A 27,333-nucleotide genomic window follows, 5' to 3' on the forward strand; every position below is an offset into this window, starting at 1 on the left:
GAAGAATTTACCAGTGAAGTCATGTAATCTTGTACCATTTTTTTGTATTATATATGTGTAAATGTGTGGGATGGGGCTTTGGTAAATTATGGATTTCATCATTTTAAGTAGTTAATTAGGACACCGATGCTGTGGTGCAGTGGATTAAGTTGCTGCCTGTGACTTGGGCATCCCATGTGAATGCCAGTTTGAGTCCCGGCTGCTCTGCTTCACATCCAAGTTCTTGGGTCACTGCCACCCATGTGGAAGGCTCCTAGCTTCATGCTGCCCCAGACTTGGCTGTTGTGGCCATTTGGGAAGTGAACCAGTCAATGAAAGATCTTGCTCTCTCTCTCTCTGTGTCACTCTGCCTATCAAATAAATAAAAAATAAATCTTAAAAAAATAGCTATTCAATTTTTCGTCTTATTTTGTTTTGAGGAGTGTCTGATTTTCTGGGAATTTTTCCATTTTACTTCTAATTTCAACTTTGTCTCATTAAACTAGTCATAATATAACATTTTTAAAAGCATTTATTTATTTATTTGAAATGCAAAGTAATGGAGAGAATGAGAGACAGAGATTGTTTTGCATGCTAGTTCACTTTTCCAAATTCCTGCAACAGGCAGGGCTCAGCCAGGGTAAGGCCAGGAGCCAGGAATTCTGTCTAGGTCTCCCATGTGGGTGAAGGAACCCAAGAATTTGGAATACCATCTGCTGACTTCCAGGTACATTAGCAGGGGACTGAATCATAAGTCGAAGAGCCAGAACTTGAACTGTCACTCCTATGGAATGCATGAGTCCCACGTTCAGCATAACCCACAGTGATACAATGGCCCCACACTGTCATCTTTTTAATATCAGTAGAATGTGCTTAAATCTTTTTAGCTCTTGATGTTCATTTCTTGATTGAGTCTCTGTCTCTGTAACTCTCTCCCCCTTCTCAGAGTCAGACTTTTTAATAAGCTAAGGGTTTTTCAGCTACGTAATACTTTTCAAAGAAACAACTTTTTTTCTTTGTCCTCTCTATTGTTTGTTTCTTTTCTCAACCTAATTATCTTTCTTACATTTTCTTGTATTTACTGATTATTTTCCTCTTAAATTATTGCTTCAAATGCATTTCTTGTTTTCTGATATGTGACATAGCTGCATATTTTTCCTTATAAGTCTAGCTTTAGCTATAGTTGGCAAATTTTAATGTATCATATTTTTAGTATCAGTTAAATATTTCATAATTTCTGTTATAATTTCCTTCTTCAGAAATTAATTATTTAGTAATAGATTGCTATTTAATTTAAATAGCACATAGAGATTTTTGCGTCAGTTTTGTTATTGACATATAATTGAATTCCACTATGGTACGAGTATATGCTCTGTGTATTTTTATGTACAAAGAATGTGTTCAGACTTGTTTTATGATTAAGATTCTTAATATATGATTATTTCTGACTTTGCTATTCTTTCTTTCTTAGCCTCTCTAGTCACTTCGTTCCCAGCCTAGCATCAGTTCCATTTATTTCACGGATTTACTACTGCTTGTATGTGTGCATGTGAATACATATGTGTATATGGCTCTGTGTGCATGTTCTGTGATTTCATCCATGCGTTCTGTTCCTGTCATGGGTTTTTGAACAAACGGACATCGAAATAATATTTGATGAATGAATGAACCAGTCTTAAAATAATGAATCTAGAGGTGGTTAAAATCCTGGGTAGAGGCAAAGGATCTGAGAGCAATGCTGAGACATGCATAGAGATAAGCACTAGAACTTCAAAGCATAGGCAGTCAGAACACTCGAGGGCAATGTAGGGGACTGAGAAGGGGAGACTCGAGGGATAAAAGAAAAATTGGGACGGTCACATCCCATGTGTATTACAGGAGAAGAAAATGGCGCAAGTCAGGAGTCAACTTCCCAAGTTGTAGGAAGGTCAAGAATGACAAAAGCTGCATCACAAGTGTTTGATTTGGGGAGGAGCTTGTTAAAAACAGGGGTGAAGACAGAGCAGGTGTTGTGGAAGGTAGACTTGTGCAGATTTAACATGGACATGATATAATTTATTTGTACATTATCTAAATTTTTTACATTATTAATAATAGAATTCTCATATGTCACTCTGAACTCTACATGGACTATTTATTAAATTTGACAGTTGGAAAGGCCTTGGTTTACCTTTTCTTTTTGACAGAGATAAAGGCTGAAACCTGAAGTTGAAGGCATGAAACAGAACCCACACACATTATTTCCATCCCAATACTGTGGGACCAGTTATGTATAATTTTCCTGTTCTGAGAAGGACATTAGATGCAGAGAAGGGCAAGGTTAGCCTCACAAAACACAGTAGCTTACTCTGTTGGGTTGTGTGGCATTTGAGTTTCTTTTTTTTAACATGAGCACTGCTCTTTAAGGGCCTTCTTAATAGCCTGTGCACTTGGAGGGTTGGATATGCAGAGTTCATAACATACTGGAAAGGTTAAGTTATCTAAATGCCAGTTGTTGACAAAGTAAAATGGAAAACACAAATTAAATGACAAGGTAGGATATTGTGGTTGTGTTCTTGTCTCGGGTCAGAGAAAAACATTAAAAAAAAAAAAATAATCAAAGTTGCCAGGTGGCGGCACAGGGGTTCTGAGTTTTGGGTGTGATTTGAACTAGAGGGAAAGAAAATGATGTTTAGTGGGTACTTGTTCTATTGAGCACTTTAAGAATGCAAATAATTTAGGTCTTACAAGTCTTGGAGTACACATTATAGTGGTAATCTTTTTTCCCAAGATACAGAGAGATTGCGGTAGTTTGTTTAAGACCTCATCGCAGGTAAGCAACAGTCCTGGAATCTGAGCATGCTGAGCCTGTCTCTCCAGACTGCCTCTCATCCACTGTGTCACAGGCAGACAGGGAAAGGAAGGTGGCATTTCCTTACTGGAACATGTAGAGCTACTCTGTGTTCACTTAGAGCAGCAAGCCCTGTGTTCATGTTTGCAGTGGACACGCTGTCGCCTTGTGCACAACTACTTTGAGAAACCGTGCAAGTCTCCTCTCATTCCGTGGAGTTTGTAATTTAAATCAATATATTGAATGCTTGAAAAGTCTTACAAGACAGACAGTTAAGCTCCATTTAATTCCACTTTCCTATTATGTCCCAAATTTACCTAACCATGTCATGTCTGCTTTTCTTATGGAATCTATTACTTTAAGCTGATTTTGTATCTTATGGAGGTTAGTGAAAAATGGTGCCCCACACTGGTTGGTGTCACAATCAACCTAAGGGCATCTAATGAGCAGCAAAGATAAATTTCAGCCAGGTTTTTATAAGGGCTTTACTGCTGGTGATTTGATATGCACCTCTTGCACAGTTCAGGAAATAGGAGTAATAATATGCCTGGGATATTTTCTAATTTGCTTTACTGAAGTCATCCAGCCTTGGGGCCAAACACATAATAAATGGTTAGAATTCCATAATTTTGAAAGACTGTTTTAAAACACGACAGGAGGGAACCTATGAAACTAGCTTTGATATCTGAAATTCACACATGTACTCCCGGAAACAGAACTTTGGAGGTAGAATTGAGATTACCATTCATGTCTGGTCCCTGGTTTGCATGCTGGGTGGCATTAAGTATCATTGTGCATAATCTTTAATAGCAAATCCGACTTTGTTGAAAAATTTCACACTGGGGATGAAAGGGATTTAACTTTAAAAACAGATGAGCAGGGAAACCTGACTTGCTATGGAGGGAAAGTGTTGTTATTTCCAGAACCCAGCTCTGTTCCTTGAATTACCTAAAAACAATTTAAATTCAATCAGATAATGTGATGAAGTGTTTGGTGAGCTGTGGCTAACTCCTGCTTACATCCAATTGGGTTCTGAACGTGATCTGCTTAAAGGAGGATTGTGTGACTGCGTGAAATGTTTTTGAAGAGCAAAGGCAGAATATTGTTATAGAAGTCTGCACCTAATATCACTTAGTTATTATCTTTCTTGTGGTTTCTTTCTACTTGTGTATGAAGATACTTCAAAAACTTTGTGGAAAAATGTATAGTATGAAAAATCTTTGTATGGATTTCAATTGTTTTTGCAGCAAAATAAATGCTTTCTTAAATTTCATTTCCCACAAACTTTCTGAAGTCCTCATATTTCCAATATTCTACTATCCTTCTCCACCAAAGAATCACAATTTGAATAATGTGTTTAACTGGGAGAGAGAGTGAGAGCAAGAGAAACAGAAAGGGGGCGGGAGAGAAATTTGAAGGTGGGAAGTGGTACTCCAGAATTAAAGCTGTATTTCAGAAAGGGCAGACATTAAAGAGTATATATTATGTTGGTTAGGAGAAGCAATAAACATTTTATTCATTTTGTTTTTTATTTGTTTGTATTAACTGGTTTCAGTTGCATATTAGTTAAAGTTGTGTGTAAAATTATGACACCCCACCTGGGTACTTAGATTATGGACTTAAATCTATATATGATAAGATTTGCCTAAAATACTTAGCTTAAATATCATTAAGTGTATTTTCGTCTCTCTTCTTTTTATGTATATTTGCATGTTTCTATTACATAAACATTAAAATTTATTACATGAATTAGATTTTTATAAAGACTGGCTGATTTAAACAGGCAGAAGTGATAGCTAGAGAAGAGAAGAGGGAGGGGGAGCAGTATCTTACTCACTCTGGTTCACTCTCCTAATGTCTGTAACACCTGGGTTGGCCCTGGGGCTGGGTTTGGCTAAAGTCAGGAGTCTGGAACTCCATCCATAATTTCCTACATTGATGACAGGGACCCAGGTACTTCACAAGTATGTTAGCAGGGAGCTGAATCAGAAGTGGAGTAGCTGGAACTCAAACCAGCACTCTGATATGGGATGTGGGCATCTCAAGCAGTGGCTTAGCCCACTGTGACACAATACCTACCCAAATGGATTATTTTAGAAGGGTTCAAACTTTCAGTTATTTTATAAGTGAACAGAAAAACTTCATATAGAGGCAGGAAATATCTCCAAAGAATAATGTATTGCAACAGAACAAGAGAAAACACATTGATTTCCATTTGTGTTTAATAGGATTTACCTGAGACTTTTAAAAATTTTTAATTGCTTTAAAATATTTATTTGTTTATTTATTTGAAAGGCAGAGTTACAGAGAGGCAGAGACAGAAAGAGAGACAAAGAGAGAGAGAGGGAGGTCTTCCATCTGCTGATTCACTCCCCAGAAGGAAGCAACCACAGGAGCTGAGCCAATCTGAAGCCAGGAGCTAGGAGCACTTTTGGGTCTCCCGTGTGGGTGCAGGGCCCAAGGACTTGAGCCATCTTCTACTGCTTTCCCATGCCAGAGCAGAGAGCTGGATCGGAAGAGGAGCAGCTGGGACTCAAACCTATGCCCATATGAGATGCCAGAACTGTAGGTGGTGGCTTTATCCTCTACGCCACAGCACTGGCCCCTAAAATTTTTAGTTTTTAACAGGTTCACTATAGTTCATAGATATAATCCCAATATAATAATGTTTCCTTCATCCTTATTTCCTCCCCCTTCCCTCTCTCTCATCCTCCCTCCCTCTCTTCTTTCCCAATTTTCTCCAAGTCTTTACAAAGAAGAAAAAAAAAGATAAATAGTAGCAGAATATATACTTGGGCATACTATTGTATTCATAGTCTATCATAGTGTGGAAGGTAGTATTTTTTTCAATAAAGGGGTCATATCTGAAAGTAAGTTAGCCGTAAGCTGCTGGGTTCTCCATCTAATTTCCTTGACTTTTCCCTTCTAGCTCAAATGACTTGTCCATACAAATGACTGTGATATTTAATGATTAGTTTTTCTCAATAGCATTACTGCGATATGGGAAATGGGATGGGCATAACTTCTTCTTAACCTAGTTGATACAGGGCTTGACAAATTAAGATAATTTTTGCAACTTTTGAGATCGGGAGTGAAGGTTCCGTGGTTGAACTGGGAGATACATAAAGAGGGGGGTGTGTTTATTTTATTCTTTGTTTGTCCCAATCCACTTGATAGTAACAGGGTGGCCCATGAATGATGAGGGATGCAGAGGGAGAATTGCCAATAAAATGCATGCATTTAAGTTTCATACTTCGACATTACTTTTACTGATCATCTTAATGCTGTTTTTTAAGGAATAATTAGAAATGTTAACAGGTAAATCTTCACTGCTTAATTTCAGTGATAGAATGAGGATTGCAAACAAATAGATGAGACAACTTTCTAAGGCCCTCAGTGCAGAACAAAGTCTTTGCTGGTAACTTCAGATCTTTTAACCTCAACTTTTCAGAACATCATAATAATCATAACGGTGCATAGTTGAGTTATGGCATTATTCTTTGGGAGTTAAGAAATTTTCCAATAGCATCCGTATGACTTACTGGACCACAGACAATGGAGCAAAACTTTGTTTCATGTTCATTGTAGTATAATAAAAAGTAATAATAGCAGAATATATACTTGGGCAACCTATTGTTGTATTCATAGCCTGTAATAAGTGTGGGTGGTAATATTTTTTCAACAAATGTATCAATAGAGTCCTTTGAAAGCATATCCATCAGCTGCTGAGTTCACCATCTTGTTTCCTTGATTTTCCCTCCTAGCTCAAATCTCTTGTCCACACAAATGACTTTGAAGTCAATACTTTTAGTTCTGCTCTGTTTTAGAAACATTGAGTACATTGGACTTTTCATTAACAAAGTAGATTACAAAATATAATAAAGTAATATCACTAGCTTTTGATCATCTGCAGAATCATAGCTCTAGACACTGAGCTGGAACCTAAGAAATTTATCACCTACCTTCTTTTATGAATCCTATAACAATGTTCTGTCATAAGAAAGTGCATTATCATTTTTATAAATGAAGGAACATTTGCAAAACTAAGATAATCTCCCCCCAAATAGGTAACTGGTAATCATTGGATCATCTGGGTTTTGAATGCAGCTCTGAGAGTCTGTGCTATGCTCTTTCTATTATATTGTGCTTATTTCCCATAGCCACTTTTAAAATAATCTATAGGAATCAATCATTTTATTCAATCCACAGAAAGCATTTAATCATAATGCATGTAATTACAACATTATCATAACAAATTTAATGAATAAACAAATTTTCCAAATAATATAAACAGTACTTGTTCTATTCTACTTGTGAAAATTTAATGAGTTATAAATCTAAACACACTGAAGGCTAAGGAATATTAATTTCTACAAGGTAGTATGGAAATGTATTAAACATTGTTTGTCTATGCCATAGAATTAGCATGGACTAGCCCTGTTGATAAGCACCATTGTACTAGTCTAGACATTGTAGGCCTAGCTGTATTTATCTGCTTACTTTCCTGAATATGAATCCCCCAATTGCATATTTTTGAAAACTGGACTCCTTCTTCACGGTTGAGTTCCAAGCTCCCATGCTAGGTGCAAGATGGACAAATAGTCTGTGGTCTGTCATCTTGTAGTTTACTGCCTAAGAGAAATGCAGATATTAAATCAACATTATGTGCTATTTGTGTACATGCATCTACATATCTATGCATACATTTTCATACATATACACTTGTATATGTGAGTATGCTCACTTATATATGTATATATTTGTATATATACACACATATGCATATTTGCATATATCCATGACTAAAGAATGCATGAATATATCTATGACTAAAGACACATAATCCATGACTAAATAATGCAGGCATACACACATGGTGAAACAAATGTATGCATATATCCATTACAAAGAATGCATTCATGCACCCACAATTAAAGAATGCATGTATATATATATATATATATATATATATATATATACATATATAGTGAGTGACTTTGCATTAATAAATAAATTGGTATAAAGTGTGACTTTAAAACATTCACATGATGATTTCATACAGAGCCTAGAGAGTCAGGAGAAGAAGAAAAAATGCAAAAAAAGAAGATTCTAATGAATTAATTCAGTCACAAGACACAGAGGAGATGCTGGGCTCTGGTGAACCATCACATTCAGTGAGAGTTCATGTAGAACCTAAGCCAGGCAAAAGGAGTAACTCTCCATGTTGAAAAGCAAAGGAAATCCAGAAAGGAAGGAAAAGATTAAAACTCATGCAGCAAAGCCCTGCTGGAGAGGGTTCCAGGCTCAAGGCCAGCCACCATCTCTGTTCCCATCAAAGATCAAATCCAACCAGCCCAAATCACTTGAAGAGTTAATTTTTGAATCTTTTCCAGAGAATGTATCACAGAAATTAGAGGTGAGGGTAGTGAGGTCATCTCCAGCAAGTTCTCAGTTGAAAGCCACATCTTAGGAGTCTGACCAGGAAGAGAAATGTTGCTGGATGGTTATCCACACGACTCACCCGATAAGCCAAATGTGAGCCAGTTCAGAAGGTTCTGCAGGTCACCCTTGGAGGCAGAGAGTGCCCTTGATGGACCAGACTGTGGTTGTGGTGCCTTTCACCAGCAGCACTGGTTGGATGGAAAGATCGTAGCCGTGGAGAGGACTGAAATCCTTCCATCCTGGGTCTCATCTGTGCATTTGTACTGTGACATGAGTATTCCCCTGTCCTTGGGTGTCTAATCTGCGCTGAGAGATTGCTCTCACCAGCCAGCTCCGTGGGAAGGCATCCCAGCTCAGCTATTGTTACATGGGTTTCTACATCCATCCCTGTCCCAAGATGAAGTATAAGGGTCAGTATAGACCTCTGACTTGTTGTGTTCTGTGGCAATGTATTTGTGAGAATCTCGTGGTTAATATAAGGATTTTAAAAAAAATATGTTATGATGTAACCTTATAATCAAGGTTTGTCATTTTGGAAGTTTGTTTCTGGAGCAAGATATACTAAACTTCTCTCTTGTGGAGATTTTGGAAAGTAAAATTAAGATGTTAATTTAAGTAATGTAATAAAAAGTCTATATATATAGACATAACTAAAGAATACATGCATACATCTGTTGCTAAAATATGTGGGCACATGTATACATGCGTGGCTAAAGAATGCATACATAAATGTTCCTTTTTCTTCCGTTTGTCAGTTAGTGACAGTCAATCTGAGTCCTTTGTCTATGTGGGCACATTTCTGCTCAGTTCACATGGGAACTAAGCACAGCATTTGTTGCCATCTCTTGTCTCAGAGGGTATTCCAGTACTTCCTTGCTCTACTAACTGACAGGTCAGGAAAAGTATATATTCTAATCAGACTGTTGTTCGTTGTCAGGCATCGATTGGGGATTGTATTTTTTATTTTGATCTGTTAATAAAGATTATACCTTCCAGCAGAAGCAGGAAACGATTTTGTGCTATCTGAAGACATTCAATCTATATATTCTGAATGAATGAAGCTTTGTTTGCAGCCTTCTCATTACAGATTGTCTTGTACAATTTAGATTAATCCCAGCCCATCTGGATTGACCACATTCTTATTTTCAAAATTACCTAGATCGTGATAGGGAAACTTGGCCAATGTAATAAAATAAATTAGCTAAACACAAATAATGTTACATATTTGGGTTAGAGGCAGAACATATTAGCCTGTCAGCATTATTTGGGACTAATAATTAGATTTACAATTTGTACCTGCTTTCCATGGGGTCTAGGGGTTTCTTTTTCTAAAAAAATTATTTGAGATGCAGACACTTTGTATTATATGTATTTTTTAAAATAAGTTGAGAGAGAGAAAGAGAATGCTCCAACTTGCTTGCTTACTCTCTAAATGCCTGCAATGTGCTGTGGCTGGGCTGGGCTGGGCTAGGCTAAGCCGAAGCCAGATAGAGAAACTCAATCCAGTTCTCTCATGTGGATAGCAGGGACTCAAATACTTGAACCATCCCTGATGGTTACCATGATCCACATTAGCAGGAACCTGGAGTGAGGAGCTGGAACCAGACACTGAACCCACGTACCTAATACAGGGTGTAGCGGTCTTAATGGGTGTCTTAACCTCTAGGCTAAATGCCCTACCCAACTCTGGGGGTTTCAATGATTATGGATGATGCTTTATCATAAGAAAAATATATGTATACATTGTCTTTGTCCTGGGTTTCTGGTCTAGAACTTCTAAAATTCTTGGAGTTTCCTGAGTTATAAGAATGACTTACATGGTAATGAGATGACTCTTGTTTGAGGCCCCCAGATAGCTTCAGAGTAGGGGCTGAATAACGGGGTAGTAAACCACGTGGCTTGAGGATTGGAACTTTCAGCCCCATCCCGACCTCCATAGAAGGGAGAAGGGTTGGAGCCTGGACTGTGAACAAGGAGATTCTGAGAGCTTCCAGCTGAACATATTGACACATTGGAAGCCTGGGAAAACCACATGGAAGTTCTGCACCCAAACTCCCATATTTTGTACTGTACATCTCACCTATTTGTCTGTTCCTTAGTTAATTTTTTGTAATAAATCTTTAATAGTAACTGTATAGAATCTTAGAAGGTTTTCTGAGTCACTCCAGGCAGGTTGTTTTTTTTTTTTAACAGGCAGAGTGGATAGTGCGAGAGAGAGACAGAGAGAAAGGTCTTTCTTTTTGCCGTTGGTTCACCCTCCAATGGCCGCTGCGGCAGGTGCATCTCGCTGATCCGAAGCCAGGAGCCAGGTGCTTCTCCTCCCATGCGGGTGCAGGGCCCAAGGACTTGGGCCATCCTCTACTGCCTTCCCGGGCCATAGCAGAGAGCTGGCCTGGAAGACGGGCAACCGGGATAGAATCCGGCGCCCCGACCGGGACCTGAACCCGGTGTGCCAGCGCCGCAAGGTGGAGGATTAGCCTGTTAAGCCATGGCGCCGGCCACTCCAGGCAGTTATTCAAACTGATTGAAGTCATGGTAACTCCCAAATTTGTAGTCAGCTGGGAAGGGTGTGGGTAAAATGGGTACTCTGTTTATAGTTGATATTTAAAGTCAGGATTGTACCCTTCACCTGTGAGCTTTTCACTAATTCTGAAAGCTGCAGAATTGAATTGTTGGACACCCAAATAGAGTTGGAGAATTGGTTGTTGATGTTGTAAAACATTCCACAGATGGTCACATAGGTGGAATGTGTCTCACATTGTGTCCCGGACCAGCTCCCTATAAAAGAACTCAGTGTCCACTAATAATAATATTTAGGACTTCCTTGTGTCACAGGACTTTATAGGTGATGCCGCTAAACTGTCCTGTAAGTCCCAGATGTGAGAGGACAGGGATAAACTCATAACCTTGGGTCCCTTTCATTGTATGTTCCTCTCTTGCCGTTGGTGTACTTATTATTCCGTGAGTACATTGTCTCTTCGACCTATGAATCTTTTCAGCAGTTGAGCACTTGAGGTGATTAATACATTATTCATGCAGAATTTTACACCATTCTTCACTAGCATTCTCAATCATTTTAGTAGACTAGTAGATGAAGGGACAATTCAGGCATTAAAAACTCATCTTGTCAAGGGAATAACCTCAATAACTCCACATATTAATTTGATTTTAATTGCTAATATTGGTAGCAGTGAAAAAAAATTGGCTTTTCTATGAAAATTTCCCGAAAAGAGTGAATTCCTGAAATAAATTTTGATACCTTTAAAAAGAGTGAGGAATAAAAACAGGTATATGTATTATTATTTTTTTTTTGTCCGGCAGAGTTAGACAGTGAGAGAGAGAGAGAGACAGAGAGAAAGGTCTTCCTTTTTTCATTGGTTCACCCCCCAAATGGCCGCTGCGGCCAGCACGCTGCGCCAATCCGAAGCCAGGAGCCAGGTGCTTCCTCCTGGTCTCCCATGCACTTGGGCCATCCTCCACTGCCTTCCTGGGCCACAGCAGAGAGCTGGACTGGAAGAGGAGCAACCAGGACAGAATCTGGTGCCCCAACCGGGACTAGAACCCGGGGTGCCAGTGCCGCAGGCGGAGGATTAGCCAAGTGAGCCGTGGCGCTGGCCATTATTTTCAACCAGTCATTTGTATTTATTAGTCTCTCTAAAACTCATTTCATTACTAATTACTTTATACTTGTCTATTCATTTCATAAACTATTTTATTCACACACAAAATTTTGATATTCCCATAAATTCTTAATGGATTTTAGTCATATGATATATTTATCACATTCATTCATGTTCCTGTGCAAATGTAAAATCTACATTTGATTATTTCTCAAATTTTATGAATACACATAATTTTACCAGAACATTGATAGTCTCATATACTAAATATTTTATGAAGGTTAATAATATATGTGTTCATAAGTAAATAGTGAAATAAAGTATTATTTTAGGAAATAAATAAAATACCACAATCAACCACAATTGCATTATTGTGATACTTAAAACTAGAGTAAAATGAGTAAGTGCTTTATTTACTGGTAATGGAATAATATTGAAGAATAAACAGTAATATAGCATCAGTGATTAATTTTCAAGTGCTTAGTTTGAAGAATTAAAAAAAATCAGTTAATTCATGATGAAAAGTTTGTTTTCAGTGCTACACTTCAACACAACTGTTTTTGACGGTCTCATTTGAATTTTAGTGACTGTAGACCAGGCAGGCTGCTCATGGCAGATAAACTCAAGCAATCACTTTGCAACAAGCAATTTTATATTTTCAGACGTTCCATGGGCAATCTTCTCCTTTTGACAGACAGTCATCCTCCCCCGTAATCACCCACATATGATGAGAAATGAAGCAGCTGCCCAAGTCCTTATTACAACTGGAATGAAGAACTCCCCCAAAGCACTAAGTTAAAAGGAGAAAAGGGGGAAAATCACACGGCCTTTTGTGAACTATTGGATTCCTTCCCCATTGGCTGTGATTTATCTACTTCCAGTCTTTGAAACATGATATATTTGCATGTAATTTTTGGAGTCATAAATTACCTAGGGATAGGGTTTCATAGTTTCCTTGGGGCAAGTCCAATTCCTATTTGCTTGCTTTCTGCATAATTTACCAATGGAAATGTATAAAATTATTTGGTTCTGTTATAGCTTAAATGGACTTGATAATTTACATGGTATCAATATAATAAAAATAACCTTTTTTCTCCAGAGGATACAGTCACCGATGTATTTTTTACAGATTTATTTATTTGAGAGACAGAGTTACAGACAGAGAGAGATAGAGACTGAGAAAGGTCTTCCATCTGCTGGTTTACTCTACAGATGGCTGCAATGGCCAGAGCTGAGCTGATCCAAATCCAAGAGCCAGGAGCCTCTTCTGGGTTTCCCATGTGGGTGCAGAGGATCAAGCACTTGGGCCATCTCCCACTGCTTTCCCAGGCCAACAACAGGGAGCTGGATCAGAAGTGGAACAGCCTGGACTTGAACTAGCACCCATATGATTAAGCATCACAGGCGGATGCTTAACCTACTACACCACAGCGCTGGCCCCAGTGGATATTTTTTAAATGATGTAGTCAGTTATCTGGCTCAAAATAGAAGGTAGTGTTCTAGAGCAGAATTTGGTGTCCTCTTCATTTGAGTTTTGATGACTTGAGTTAGGAATATGATTTCATCACCCTTTAGCTGGGTGGATGTAGCCTAAGCAAGTGGCTTCTCCAAGCTCTGGCACCCTCATATACAAAGTGAGGACAACAGTCTCTCCTCCCTTCTGTGCATCTTCTAAGATTACTGTATAGATAAATGCATCCAGTGAACACCCTGCATGAAACTATCCCTCATGCTCTTGGTGTTGTTTTCCTTTGGTTTTACACTTATTTATGGAAGAATTTTTCTTGGGCTTTTGAGTTATAGTGAAGGATATAATTGCTTAACCCCACTGTCAGTACTGAATTTTCTGTTCTTGGAAATAATCTATTGCTAATACTCTATCTTTAAGATTAATACATAGAGTGCCACCTGTCCAACAATCATGATCACATACTGTATGTTTCACTTTAAGAATATATTTACATGCCACACACACACACAAATACACAAACACACATACATTTGTCAATCGAGATAGGAGTTTTGAGCATCAACTTTGTTTTCTTTCTCCAAGGACTTGGGCCATCTTCCAGTGCTTTCCCAGGTACATTAGAAGGGAGCTGGATCAGAAGTGGCGTAACCAGGACTTGAACTAGCATCCATATGGGAAGCTGTTGCTGAAGGCCATGGCTTAACCTGCTGTGCCACAGCATCAGTCCAACTTTCATTTGTTAAACTATTAGGGGGATTGAAAGATGGCTCTCTCTTAATTCCTCAAATACATGTGACTAATGCCAAGTTTAGAGATGACTCTTAGCAAGGGTGATGAGGACGTATGGAATTCCTTAGATAATTACACTTTTCCTGATTAGTAACTAATGTGTGTGTGTGTGTGTGCATGCTCCAAGTTTGGGGAGGAACAAAAGAATGTTTCAATAAAAAGGACTCCGAATCTTTTGGTGGGTGAGATAGAAAAGAAAGGTAGGAAGAAAGTGCCCTCAACTAAGGACCAGCAGCCCGATGTTCACACTGGAGTCCAGCTAAATAACTCAATTATATCACTTACTCTCTCTGTGTATCATTTCCTTGTCCGAGGATCTATTTTAAGAAAATGACAGGTGCTGCGATCTGGAACGTTTGAAGGATGCAGAAAAGAGGAAGGTGAGATTTTAGTTCTCCTTTTGAATTGAATTAGATCTTGTGAATATTTTTGCTTCTAATAGAAGGATCAAATTTGAGTGTTTTGAATCGAGGAATAGGTTGACTACTGCATTCAGAGCTATTCACCAAAGTCAGTGAAAAATTACATGGTGTTCATTTTTCCAAAAGTAAGCCCCAAAGCTTTCCCTGGTAGTTTTTAGGCTCTCTTTGTTTTAAATGGTTGAGTCCTTTGATGACTATAATGCTTACAAGATGCACACTTAAATATTCAAGTTTGTCTAAAAGGATGGGAAAACAGCATGAGCGCACACTAATAATATGTTCAGGACAAATAATATTGCCCAAAATAAAGAGAAGTATTTCATAATGACCAAGGATTCAGTTCATGAGGAAGATTTATCATAGTGTGTGTTCACCTAAATATTGAACTTCAATATGTATGAGGCAAAGAAATTCAAAATTGTAAAAAGAAATAGACACAGGCCAGCGCCATGGCTTAACAGGCTAATCCTCCGCCTTGCGGCGCCAGCACACCAGGTTCTAGTCCTGGTTGGGGCACCGATCCTGTCCGGGTTGCCCCTCTTCCAGGCCAGCTCTCTGCTGTGGCCAGGGAGTGCAGTGGAGGATGGACCAAGTTCTTGGGCCCTGCACCCCATGGGAGACCAGGAGAAGCACCTGGCTCCTGCCATCGGAACAGCGCGGTGCGCCGGCCGCAGCGTGCCTACCGCAGCGGCCATTGGAGGGTGAACCAACGGCAAAAAGGAAGACCTTTCTCTCTGTCTCCCTCTACTGTCCACTCTGCCTGTCAAAAATTTAAAAAAAAAAAAAAAGAGAGAGACACATTCATGACTATGGTTGATGAGAGCAACAGTTCTCTCCTCCTGACTGTGAAATAGAAAATCTGTAAGAATAGAAAAGGCTGTACTCGTATTAATTGACTTGTTCTAATTGATAGTAATAGGGCATCTCATCCAACAACTACAGAAAGTGGATTTTGTTAGTGTGGGTGATGCATCCATCAAGATAGTGGTGGACAGACAATAGTTCCTTTGTAGTTTAGGAGACCACTATTCTCACAGTAAAAGTTTATTTCCAAATTATTTAGCGTAGAGAAGTTCAACATTGCTGAAATAAACCATGTTAACATAGTCCTCCAAGCAAGTGCAGTGTACAGTTCATGAATAAAGTTGCCTTTTGAGACTATTCTTGACTTAACCTCAACTGATACGATATGCAGTGAGTTGTTTCTCAGTTGTACATAAATCTGTGGGCTAAATTAAGTATATTTTCTGACATTTTTGAGGCTTAAAATGATTGCTGAAGCGTGATTAGTAGAGTGAAAACTATTTAAAAGGAAAATCCTGCAACTCCTCCTTACAAATTCAAAACACTAGGGGCTGGTGCTGTGGCCCAGTAGGTTAATCCTCTGCCTGCAGTGCCAGCATTACATAAGGGCGCCAATTCTTGTCCCAGCTGCTCTTCTTCTGATTCAGCCCTCTGCTATGACCTGAGACAGCAGTGGGGATGGCCCAAGTGCTTAGGCCCCTGCACCTGCATGGGAGACTCAGAAGAAGCTCCTGGCTCCAGATTAGCTTATCTCTGGCCATTGTGGCTATTTGGGGAGTGAACCAGTGATGGAAGACCTTTCTCTCTTTCTATTTCACTGCCTGTAACTGTACCTCTCAAATAAATAAACAGTTTAAAAAATTCAAAACACTACTCGCCAAAAATCATCCACCATCCCCGGATGTTCTTACCTTTATGACTGAATCTAAACCCCCAGTAAGAAGATTCAGGATTGGGATCCAGGAGAAGCAATTCATTTGTTTGATCTTCAGATTACCCCTTTTCTGTTAAAATACTTAATTTTTAGGTTAGAATGCATCAGAGGTTTCTCATTTCATGGAAGGAAAAACTGTAGCAGGTGTCAGTTAACAACATTCAGGTCTTGATATCTACGTTTTTCCTTTCTTCACAAAGGACATGGCGTAGTGATGTCTAGTAATATATGCACTTTGTGCTCAGTTTCACTGTTTCAGACCTCACTGAAAATATATAGAACTGAAATGCAAATGCAGGAAAATGGAACTTACAAGAATGACAAAAGGTTTTGGTCTTTTAAACATTGGAATTTCAACATCTTTTAAAGATAACAGTATTTCTTGGCCTCATGAATTCTTGAAATTCTCTACGTACTTCCAGTATTTTAAATTCTCTCTCTCTCTCTCTCTTTACTGTAGTGGTGGATTGCAGTTAAGTTTATATGCTGATATCGGCAAATTTTCCCATAAAAATTATTAGGAATTCTACTTGGAAAATTTTAACCAGTGATGTGATGATAACAAGTGGTACATCTGGTGTTATGTATGAATTAGCCTTGGTAACACATGGTTTTGAAAAAGTCCTCTCTTCATCCACTCTCTATTCGTTCATCCCTTTTATTTTCTATGTTCCGCTCAATTCTTTTCAGACAATAGTCCTCTATGTGTTGGAGGTGGGTTTATTTATTTATTTATTTTTAAGTACACCATTTTTCCTGTCCTTTTTCTGTAGTAAGCAGCTTCCCCAGACTGGCCTTAATTTCATTTAATCTTCAGGATTGTTTTGCGTGTTACTGCTGCTGTTGTAATTTTGTTTGAATGAACATTCATACAGTGTAGTGACTTTATGCCTTATTATATTTGTACTTGAAAATGCACTCATGGTAATTGCTTTTGTGACAAATATATGTGACAGTCACAGCATTTCCCAGAAACAAGATGTCAGTTCAAAGAAGTTTGTATTAAATTTCAAGAAGTATTTATTTTATGTATGTATCAGAAAATTGATTTCACAATTCCAGGGGAAACTATTTTGCAACTGGTGGTTTTATTATATTTTTAGCAATGTATGGATTGATTTTATCTGTATTAAAATTATTCTATAAGTTTGTTAAACATTCATAATTTCCACTTAGTTTTAAAAACCTCTTTTCAATTAAATTGCTGCTGTTCTAGGGTTATGCTGATGTATTACATTTACTTGTTGTTACACTGTGCTTTATAAAGTCCAGTCTTATTACCTTTGTCATCCACAAAATCTAATATACACTCATCTCTTTGCCATCCCTCTGCATATGATGACTTATGGTAGTTTAAAATTTCACTTCTTAGGTAAAGCAACATGAACAATAACACTCATTTATGCTAACACTCATTTATCTACTTATGAGAAAACCCAGATCACATAAAACATAACTGATCAGTTGATTAAATTATTTTCATGTCAGGTCCTGTTTATAGATATAATCTATGTGTTAATCATAATTTACACATATGCTTTTACAAATAGGTTTTCTATTCAGAGTTTAGTTTTCTTTTTGCTGTTGTTGTTTAACGCTAGTTAATTATTGATTACATCATGCTCCAGCCTGTCAAAGACATCCTGGTGTGGATAAATATTTACTAAGCCTCCCTGCTCTATTCAATCAACAGAACTGATTTTGTTGACTGTAGGTTTATACCTGGTGGTCTCTACCTGATCACGCTTTATTAGTCAACACGAATTTCTCCAGAATTATGGGCACAGGCTGAGAGGCTAAATTAAGAAACATTTTCCTATAACCTTGGGGTGTAGAACATGAGGTGGCTAGGATAGTATTCTCAGATCTCCTTGAACAGTATGGGGTGGAAGAGTCAGAATTCAGGGGAAATTTCACCAACAAGTCATTTTGCACAAAGCGACAAATGAAAGATACTGTGCAGCAGTCAAATCCGAAGCTTTTTATCCTGGTAAATTTGACATAATACCAAAGTACTGTGGAAATTAACTGGCTATCATGCAACAATCAAAAAATAACAAATGCTGATGATGATGTGGGGAAAAGGTGCCTTAATACACTGCTGGTAGGAATGTAAACTCATTCAACCATTATGGAAGACAGTACGGACATTCCTCAGAAACCTGAAAATAGATTTACCATAGGACCTGGCCATTCCACTCTTGGGAATTTACCCAAAAGAAATGGAATCAGCACATGAAAGTTATCTGTACTCCCATGTTCATAGCAGCTCAACTCACAATAGCTAAGGTGTGGACTCAACCCAGGTATCTATCAACCAACGACTGGATAAAGAAAATGTGATGTGTGTGTGTGTGTGTGAATTATGATGGAATTTCACTCAGCCATAAGAAAGAATGAAATACTGTCTTGCACAACAAAGTGGTTGCAACTGGAGATCATTATGCTTAGTGAAATAAGTCAGTCCCAAAAGACAAATATATGTTTTCTCTGATATGTGGTAACAAATATACAGACTACAACAAATGTATGAGTGGAATTGACATTTTAAGATTTGTTTATTGTCTATACTCCTGAGGAAAAAGTGTTTTTCTACTTAGTACTTGCTGAATTCTTTATTTAGTGAAGGATTAAACTTGTGAGTGTAAAGTAAGTTGGAAGTATGTCACTGAGGAATTAAAAGAAAAATAAAACAGGCAGGAGGCTGGAGTGTGGGAGCGAGGGAAGGAGAGTCGTGTGAGAAGTATCGCTATGTTATTAAAACTGTATATATGAAATACATGAAATTTTTTCCCTTTCTATAAATAAACAACATTATATATATTATATATATATTATATATAATATATATATATTATATTATATATATATATATATGTCTGTGTGTGTGTTTGTGTGTGTATCTATCATCTATCATCTATCTATCTATCTATCTATCTAAATTACCTGTCAGTTACAGTGTGTGTGCAGGCACATCTTTGTTCCTATAATTAGAGCCTCCTTTATGCCACAGTGAACCAGAGACTTAGTGAGAGCATGATGAAGTTGTTTCTTAACCAGTTCCTATTTTTCTTTAGCAAACATCTGGTACAGCAAGGGCAGCACTCTTTCAAAGGTTATCGAGAAAAAGATATTCAACTCAGAATCTACCCATGAAAGTTTAAGAGCCTTGGAGAGAGGAGCAGAGGAATGCAAGAAAGACAGCTGATGATCAGGCAGCAGACAGATTTTACTACAGAACCAGAAATTTTTCGACAAACATGACTACAGTACTGAGAAAACTGAAAAACTATATACCCTTTCTGTGGGAAGAAAGAGAACCAAGAAGTGGAAGGAATCAAAGAATGGTGCAATAACATAAATAGATGAAAAGTGAGCTGGTCTCCCTTAAAAGTTTAATGGAGGAGAAAATAAACCCTCTGCAGAATATAAAGCCACGGTGGACTCAGCCCAATCCAGCAAGTACAGCAATACAAATCTCAAAGGCAGGTCAAAGAGAATATAGCAAAACTAAATGGAAACAAGAGGTTAAACAATTTAAAAGAAAGCTGAAGCTACAGAAGTTAAAGGTAATCCACTGTTTCTATAATCACCCTAATAAAGAAAGCAAAAAAGTAAATAAACAGGAGAACAATTTAAATCTATCAGTAGCTATAGGTAGATTGTTTAAAGATATATACACATTATTGTGTTCACATGTTTAAATCTGTCTAGAAGATGCCACCTGCCTTTACCTGTCCAGCTCTCCTCCCAGGCCAGCTAGGTAATGCTCCTGAACTCCTGGCGCTCTCGCTCTCTCTCTCTCTCTCTCTCTCCCACTCTCCAGATCTCTCCAGATCTCTGTCTCTCTCCAGATCTCTGTCTCTGTCTCTCTTACACTCTCCTCCCTCTTTTTCCTTTTTCACCCTTCCCTCCGGTTTGTTGGGTTTCCCCCAATAAACTCTTTCCCTTAAAAAATAAAATAAAAAATAGATCTGCCTAAATCTGAAGACTGAAAGGGCACACTTACAATCCAGAAGCACTGAATAATGAATACATAAACAGAAATGCTGGGGAGAAAGCTGAGCTGGTAATTCTTTAGCGTCAGATGAAAGTGATATCGAAGTCCTTAAGGGAAAAGAATATGACCCAGTAATTGAGTTTCAAGCAAGGAAGCACATCTCCTAAGTTATAGGTTCCATAAATTCTTAGTGAATGTGAAAAAAAAGAAAAAGACAGACAATACTGGATAACAAAATCACTCGACTGTTAGTGACATTGATGGAACACCGGGATCACTTGAGAGTCTGAGTTGGCATCATCTCTGTTCCCAGCTAAATGGCATCTCCAAATATATGTTGAGATTGTAACTCCCAGTACCAGTAAATGTGACCGTATTTGGAAGTAGGGCATTTTAAGATATCATAGAGTTAACATGAGCTAGGTTAGTCCACATGAACCTTAACTCAGACTAGTGTCCTAATAAAGTTAGGGGCTGCACTGGCACAGTATGTTAAGCCCCTCTGCCTGTGGTACCGGCATCTCATAGGGGTGTTGATTCTTGTCCCGCTGCTCCTCTTCCAGTCCAGCTCTCTGCTTATAGTCTGGGAAAGCAGTAGAAAATGGCCCAAGTGCTTGGGCCCCTGCACCTGCGTGGGAGACCTGGAAGAAGTTCCTGGCTTTAGATGGGTACAGCTCTGGCCATTGCAACAATTTGGGGAGTCAACCAGCAGATGGAAGACTCTCTCTCGCTCTCTCTCTTGCTCTCTTTCTCACTGTCCATAACTCTACCTCCCAAATAAATGAATAAAATCTTTTTTAAAAAAATAAAGTCATGTTATGATGTGTCCCAATGTGAACTGGGGTCCTAGTCAGTAGTGAGAAATGTGGGCACAGAAACATGCATGAAAATGCAGAGTGATGAAGGAAGCAGAGCACGTCACGATGCAGCCACGAGCTAAGAACACCATGGACTGTAGCTGCCACAGGAGATGAGTAGTGATTCTCTCTGGAGTTTCAGAGGGAGTGTGGTCCTGCTGACACTTTTTTAATATAAAGATTTATTTTATTTATTTTGAAAGAGTTACAGAGAGAGGTAGAGACAGAGACAGAAAGAGAAGCCTTCCATTTGCTAGTTCACTCCCCAGAAGATCGCAATGGCTGGAGCTGAGCTGATCCAAAGCCAGGAATCAGGAGCTTCTTCCAGGTCTCCTGTGTGGGTATTGGGCCCCAAGCACTTGGGCCATCCTCTGCTGCTTTCCCAGCTATATCAGGAGCTGGATTGGAAATAGAGAAGCCGGGACTCAAACCGGTGCCCATGTGGGATACCAGCACTGCAGGCAGTGTTTTAACCCAGTGCGCCACAACGCCGCTCCCCCTGCTGACACTTTACTTGAAACTTCTAGTCTCCAGAACAGCAGAATGTATTCTTTTACACGTCTGGAGACGAAGTTTCAGATCAAAGTGTCAGCAGTAACAACACACTACAGCCTCGTGGACTAGTACAGATCTTGGTACTGGAAAGGGGAGCACTGCTGTAATGGATAGGTAAGTATGGGAAGTAGATTTGAATGGGCACTGTCTTGGAAGTATTTTGAGGAGCCTGATGATAAAACATAAATTGTCCTGAAGAGATGGCAGGTAGAAATATAGATGTGAGCGTTGAATCCCAGAAGACACGGAGAGATGGGAGGTATAAGCATAGAAGATTCTATCACCTTGAGAATGCATAGATCACCCTAAGCAGAATGCTCATTAAGATTTAGTCATCCTGGAGAATGGTGGACCCTTCATGCCATCTGACTGGCGACCTTCTAAGAGGAGACAGAGACACACACAGAGAAAGCAACGTGACAACAGGGAATGGAGTGACATGGCTGCAAACTAACAAATGCCTTGGGTTGATGGCCACTACCAGGAGCTGAGAAGAAACAAGAAAAGCTTTTACTGAGAACCCAAGAGAGATCATCAACCTGAGCATGCCTTGGTTGTAGACTTCTAGCTACCAGGATTATGAAAGAATCAAGTTTTGTGGTTAAAGCAATTGTTTATAGAAATCTGCTATGGCAGCCCAGGTCTTCCATTCTCCTGGCTTATTCCCACATGGCCATTGGCTGGGTCAGGCTGAGGCTAAGAGACACAGGGGCATCAGGAGCCCAAGCACTTGAACTACCTGCTGCCTTCCAGATTGCGTCAGCAGGAAGTCGATCAGAAGCAGAATACCTGAGACTTAAACAGGGATGTGGTTATCCTGGGCTGTAGCTTATCCCACTGTGCTACAGTGCTCATCAGGGTGCCTGTAACCAAGCCACTTTTTGGAATTTCACTTCCAAAACTTACAAAACCAAGGCCAACATCATGCTTTAATATGAGATGTGAGTTTACATTACCTTCATGATGAAATGAAATATAAAATGCTTGCAGTGCAATTGACATCAGCAGGGAATGAGCAAATCTATAAACGCTTTGGGGGACAGCTTCACAATTCGGAGGACAAGGTCATGGAATGCCAACAGATAGGGAATAAGCATCTTAGCAGCTGCAGGTGAATGATGACTCCAGAGCCTAACATAAGAAATATAAAATGATGAAATTAAAGAGCAGGTATGAAATTGACCAAATACAGTAAAATAGCCAAATTAAGGAAGAGAAATTATAAGCACTTATGAATAACCAAAACATAATTTATTAAAATAGAATTGTAGTTTGTAAAAATTAGCACTTAGTGTTAAATCATCCACTAGGTCAGACATAGAAAAAATATTAAACTATGAGCCAAGGGAACCCTCAAAATTGCAACACATACACCTACACACACACAGATACCCAAGTACCCAGAGGGTGAGGAACATGGGAAAATGTTGATACAAATGCTTAATTATTAGAGGAACAAGTTCTGAATGTTTTTTGTACATCATGAGTGGTGATGGATGTATTCATTAATTTGATTGTGATCATAATAAAATGCACATGTATATCAAATCATCAAAGATCCTTTGAATATAAGAAATCTTCATAAAAATGTGTAATCTTTGTCAACTAAATATCTTTAAATATGCATTCAAAGTATTGTGAAAAACGATTAACACACAAAATGTAGGATATTAAATAGAAGATAATTTAGAAGCAAGGGAGAAAGACAATTCATTAAAGCTTCATTAGGTTGACAGAAAATTTCAAATTAGCAAAGATAAATGCTTAAAGATAAGGGACTGTCTTCTATGTAATGAGAGAAAATATTTATCGGTTTACAATTCTAACCCAGCTAAATTACCAGTGAAGAAGAAAAGTGGAATTAAGGATATATTCTGATGAAGAGTGATTTACCTTTTACTAAATTTGTGGAATGTGTACTTCAGTAAGAAAGAAATTGAACTCAGAAAATATTTGAATGCTATTTTTTGATCCAAGGGTGAGAAAGGGAATGTGAAAGAACTTGGAACAATTTATAAATTTTGAGCAGAATTTGATAAAATTCCAAATTTATTTCTGGTAAATAATTGAAACTAAATAAGAGTGCATATATACTTGCTTAACACCATAGAAAAGATGCATCTTCACCCAAAAGGCAGAAACTTGATAAATGATGAAAATCTATGGGAATGTAAACTGGTACAGCCACTGTGGAAGACAGTATGCAGGTACCTCAGAAATCTGAATATAGACCTACCATATGACCCAGCCTTCCCAATCCTGGGAATTTACCCAAGAGAAATGAAATCAGCATATGAAAGAGTTATCTGCAGTCCTATGTTTATTGCAGCTTAGTTCACAATAGCTAAGACATGGAATCAACCCAGATGTCCATCAACTGAAGATTGGATAAAAAATTATGGGATATGTACACCATGGAATACAACACAGTGGTAAAAAAAAAAAAAAAAAAAAAAAAAAAAGATGTCCTGTTGTTTGCAACAAAATGGATGAAACTGGAAAACATACTTAGTGAAAAAAAGTTAGTCTCATGAGGCCAAATACCATATTTTCTCCCTGATCTGTGGTAACTATAGAGCACTTAAAAGGTAATTGATGATTTTGAACAACTTTGGATTGTTGAGGAAGCTTTTGTTTTTTGTTTTTTTTTTTTCATAGTATTTGTTGAATTCTTTACTTAGTATTGACTTAATATTCTGTGTATAAAGTTAATTGAAAATAGATCTTAGTATAAAATAAGAATGGGAATAGGAGAGGGAGGAGAAAGAAGGGTTGGAGTGCAGGTGGGAGGGTGGGTAGGGGGGGAAGAATCACCATGTTCCTAAAGTTATATTCATGAAATGCATGAAGTTTGTATACCTTAAATAAAAGGTTTCTGAGGAAAAATAAAGAAAATCTAACATGCACTGACTAACATCAGGAAAATCACAAAGACTCACCACCTCTATTAGTGCTAAATATTACAGTGTCATAAAAATATAAGCATGAGGACTGAGAAGGGAAAATGTTATTATTTGTTGACCATATAATTATCTACTTTGAAGACCCCAGAGAGACAATTAAAATCAAACATGAGAAAATAAGAACTGTTCAATAAATTTACTGTGAACCAAATGAACATTTCAAGGTCTTTCTCCAAAGGAGGAAAAAAATGAACATAAAGAAATGATAACTACATGTTTACTTAAGAAGAATGAATAAGACCTGTATGAGGAAATATTTAAAATTCATTACCAAAAGGCAATATTTTTAATGAATGGAAGCTGATATTTTACATTTAGAGGAAGGGTTTAATATAAAAATGCCAATTATTCATACACTAGATTTTTCTAATTGAGAAAATTGTAATGAATTTTATTTGGAGAAATTTTTATTTCCTAATCAAATGTGAAATTTTTTTATCTACTACTTTTTTCATTGTACTATGTTTTGAGCACATTATTCATCTAATTTATTTGTATTATCCAATGCATTATTTTCTACTATTTTCCTGTTTTTGTTTTGTTTGCTTTGCATTTGTCTATATATTGTGTAGGAATCATATTTATCTGCAATTTTATTCTGTATTTTTATACCCAGAATTAATCATTTTAATTTTCTTATGCTGTTAGTATTTGCATTAATATATTTTCACAGTAAATTCTTTGTCCACTACTTTTTCTTACACTCACATTTTACTTCTAAGCTAATTTACTTGTTTCTTTGGAACATTCTTTGGAAAGTCTCTAGTGCTAATTAGTTTCAGTGAATTTTTTAATTTTGTATTTTTATCAGAATAACTTTTACTCAATGTCCTTTAGTTAAATATTTTTTTCCAGATGCTTGATTATTTTCTCCCAGGACTTTGGTGAAATTTCCATTAATCTGTTGAATTTTGGTTTCATTGTTTGGTGTTGAGAAATTAGATAACTAGACTCTCACTCAGTGTAAGTAATTTTTATAAACTTCCTTTTTATTTTATTTGATAGGCAGTGATACAAGGAGAGAGAGACAGAGAGAGAGAGTTCTTCCATTGCTGGTTCACTCTACCAGATGCACACAATTGCCAGGATGGGGCCAGACCAAAACCTGGAGTCCAGAACTCAACGCGGCGCTCCCACATGGGTGGCAGGGACTGGAACACTTGAGGCATCACTGCCGCCTCCCAGGGTGCACATCAGCAGCAAGCTGAAAATGGGAGCAGAGACTGGACTGAACCCAAGCCTTCTGCTATGGAACGCAGGTATTTCAAAGCAGGGCTTAACCACTGTTCCAAATACCTCTCTCCTACCTCCTCCCTTTTTAAGAAAAGATTTATTTATTTATTATTTGAAAATCAGAGTTACAGAAAAAAAGACACAGAGGAAGAGAGAAAGATTTTCCTCTGGCTGGTTCACTCCCAAAATTGCTGCAGTGGCCAGGGCTGGGCCAGGTGGAAGCTAGGAGCCAGGAGTTTCATCTGGGTCTCCCACATGGGTGCTGGGTCCTAAGGACTTGGGCCATCTTATGCTGTTTTCCCAGATGCATTAGCAGAGATGGGTCAGAAATGGAGCGGCCGGGACTTGGAGCTGGTGCCCATATGGGATTCCTGTGCTGTAGACAGTGGCTTAACCTGCTGTGCCACAGTGCCGTCCTTCCCCTTTTAACAAAGCCCTCATTAGCCCAGATAGGAGAGGTTCATTTTAAATAATTAATGTATAAAGGAGAGAGACACAAACTGCCATCCTCTATTTCAACATCCAAATGGCTACAATGGCCAAGAACTCAGTGCAGGTTTCCAGCACAGGTACAGGGACAGAGCACTTGCGTCATCACTGGCTGCCTTTCAGAGTCCACCTCAGCAGGGAGCCAGAGTCAGGAGCTTCGATGAGCAATCAATGTGATCTACAGGTGTCTTCACTCCTAGCCCCATGCCCACCTCCAGTCCGCTTCAGCCTCTCTTACTAGGCTGATCAGTCTGGGTGTGCGGATGAGGCTAATTCAAGGGCTGCAAGGCCCCTCTTGAATCTGAGTACACCTGCTGAACTCTTACTCAGGTACTGGCCCTTGTTTTCCCTTAATCTTAGCCATAGTCCTCTGGGATATCAGATCCCAAAGTACAAGTCTTGTTTATGGATAGAAACAGTACCCAAGATAGGGTGATTTGCTTCTAGTATGTAGACTTAAAGCTTATACTGTAAGTATTTTCATTGTTTAGGTCTGCCCAAACATCCCTTGTTCCTGTGCACGCTGTGAAGATCTTTACAACTCAGTCTGGCTCTGTGTTATCTCACTGTCGCCTATACCCACCAGATCTTTCTCCTTGTAGATGGCAAAGTCATAACCCTTGGTTCATAATGACCAAGAGGAGAGGGTGGAAATGCACCATGCTGAAAGGAGTCCAGAGAAGTGTTGAAAAAACTGTTGGACTCGGCAGGAATGAGCCTTATAGGTAGTAGACTGGCTGTGGATGTTGATAGAAACAAATTCCCTTTAGGAAAATAAAGCTCATGAGATGTCACGGTAGTTTTAAAAAATGTGCTCCAACGGGATAGTCTGGATGAGTAGATACAGTCCTAACAGCACCCTGTCTTACTTCCATGAGGCTCAGCATCTTGTTAAATTGCTGTTAGTACCCGGCTTCTAACACAGTGGTTCCAAGGTGTAATTCC

The 27,333-nt window shown here is 38.4% G+C and overlaps 1 pseudogene; it reads left to right on the plus strand.

Moving 5' to 3' along the window:
• The window catches only part of LOC133758825 (arginyl-tRNA--protein transferase 1-like), a 39,813-nt pseudogene extending 12,696 nt beyond the window's left edge, over positions 1-27,117 (plus strand).
• Positions 27,118-27,333: the final 216 nt, after the last annotated feature.

This window comes from Lepus europaeus, chromosome 4, assembly GCF_033115175.1.
Source record: "Lepus europaeus isolate LE1 chromosome 4, mLepTim1.pri, whole genome shotgun sequence".
In the NCBI taxonomy this organism is placed as follows: Eukaryota; Metazoa; Chordata; class Mammalia; order Lagomorpha; family Leporidae; genus Lepus; species Lepus europaeus.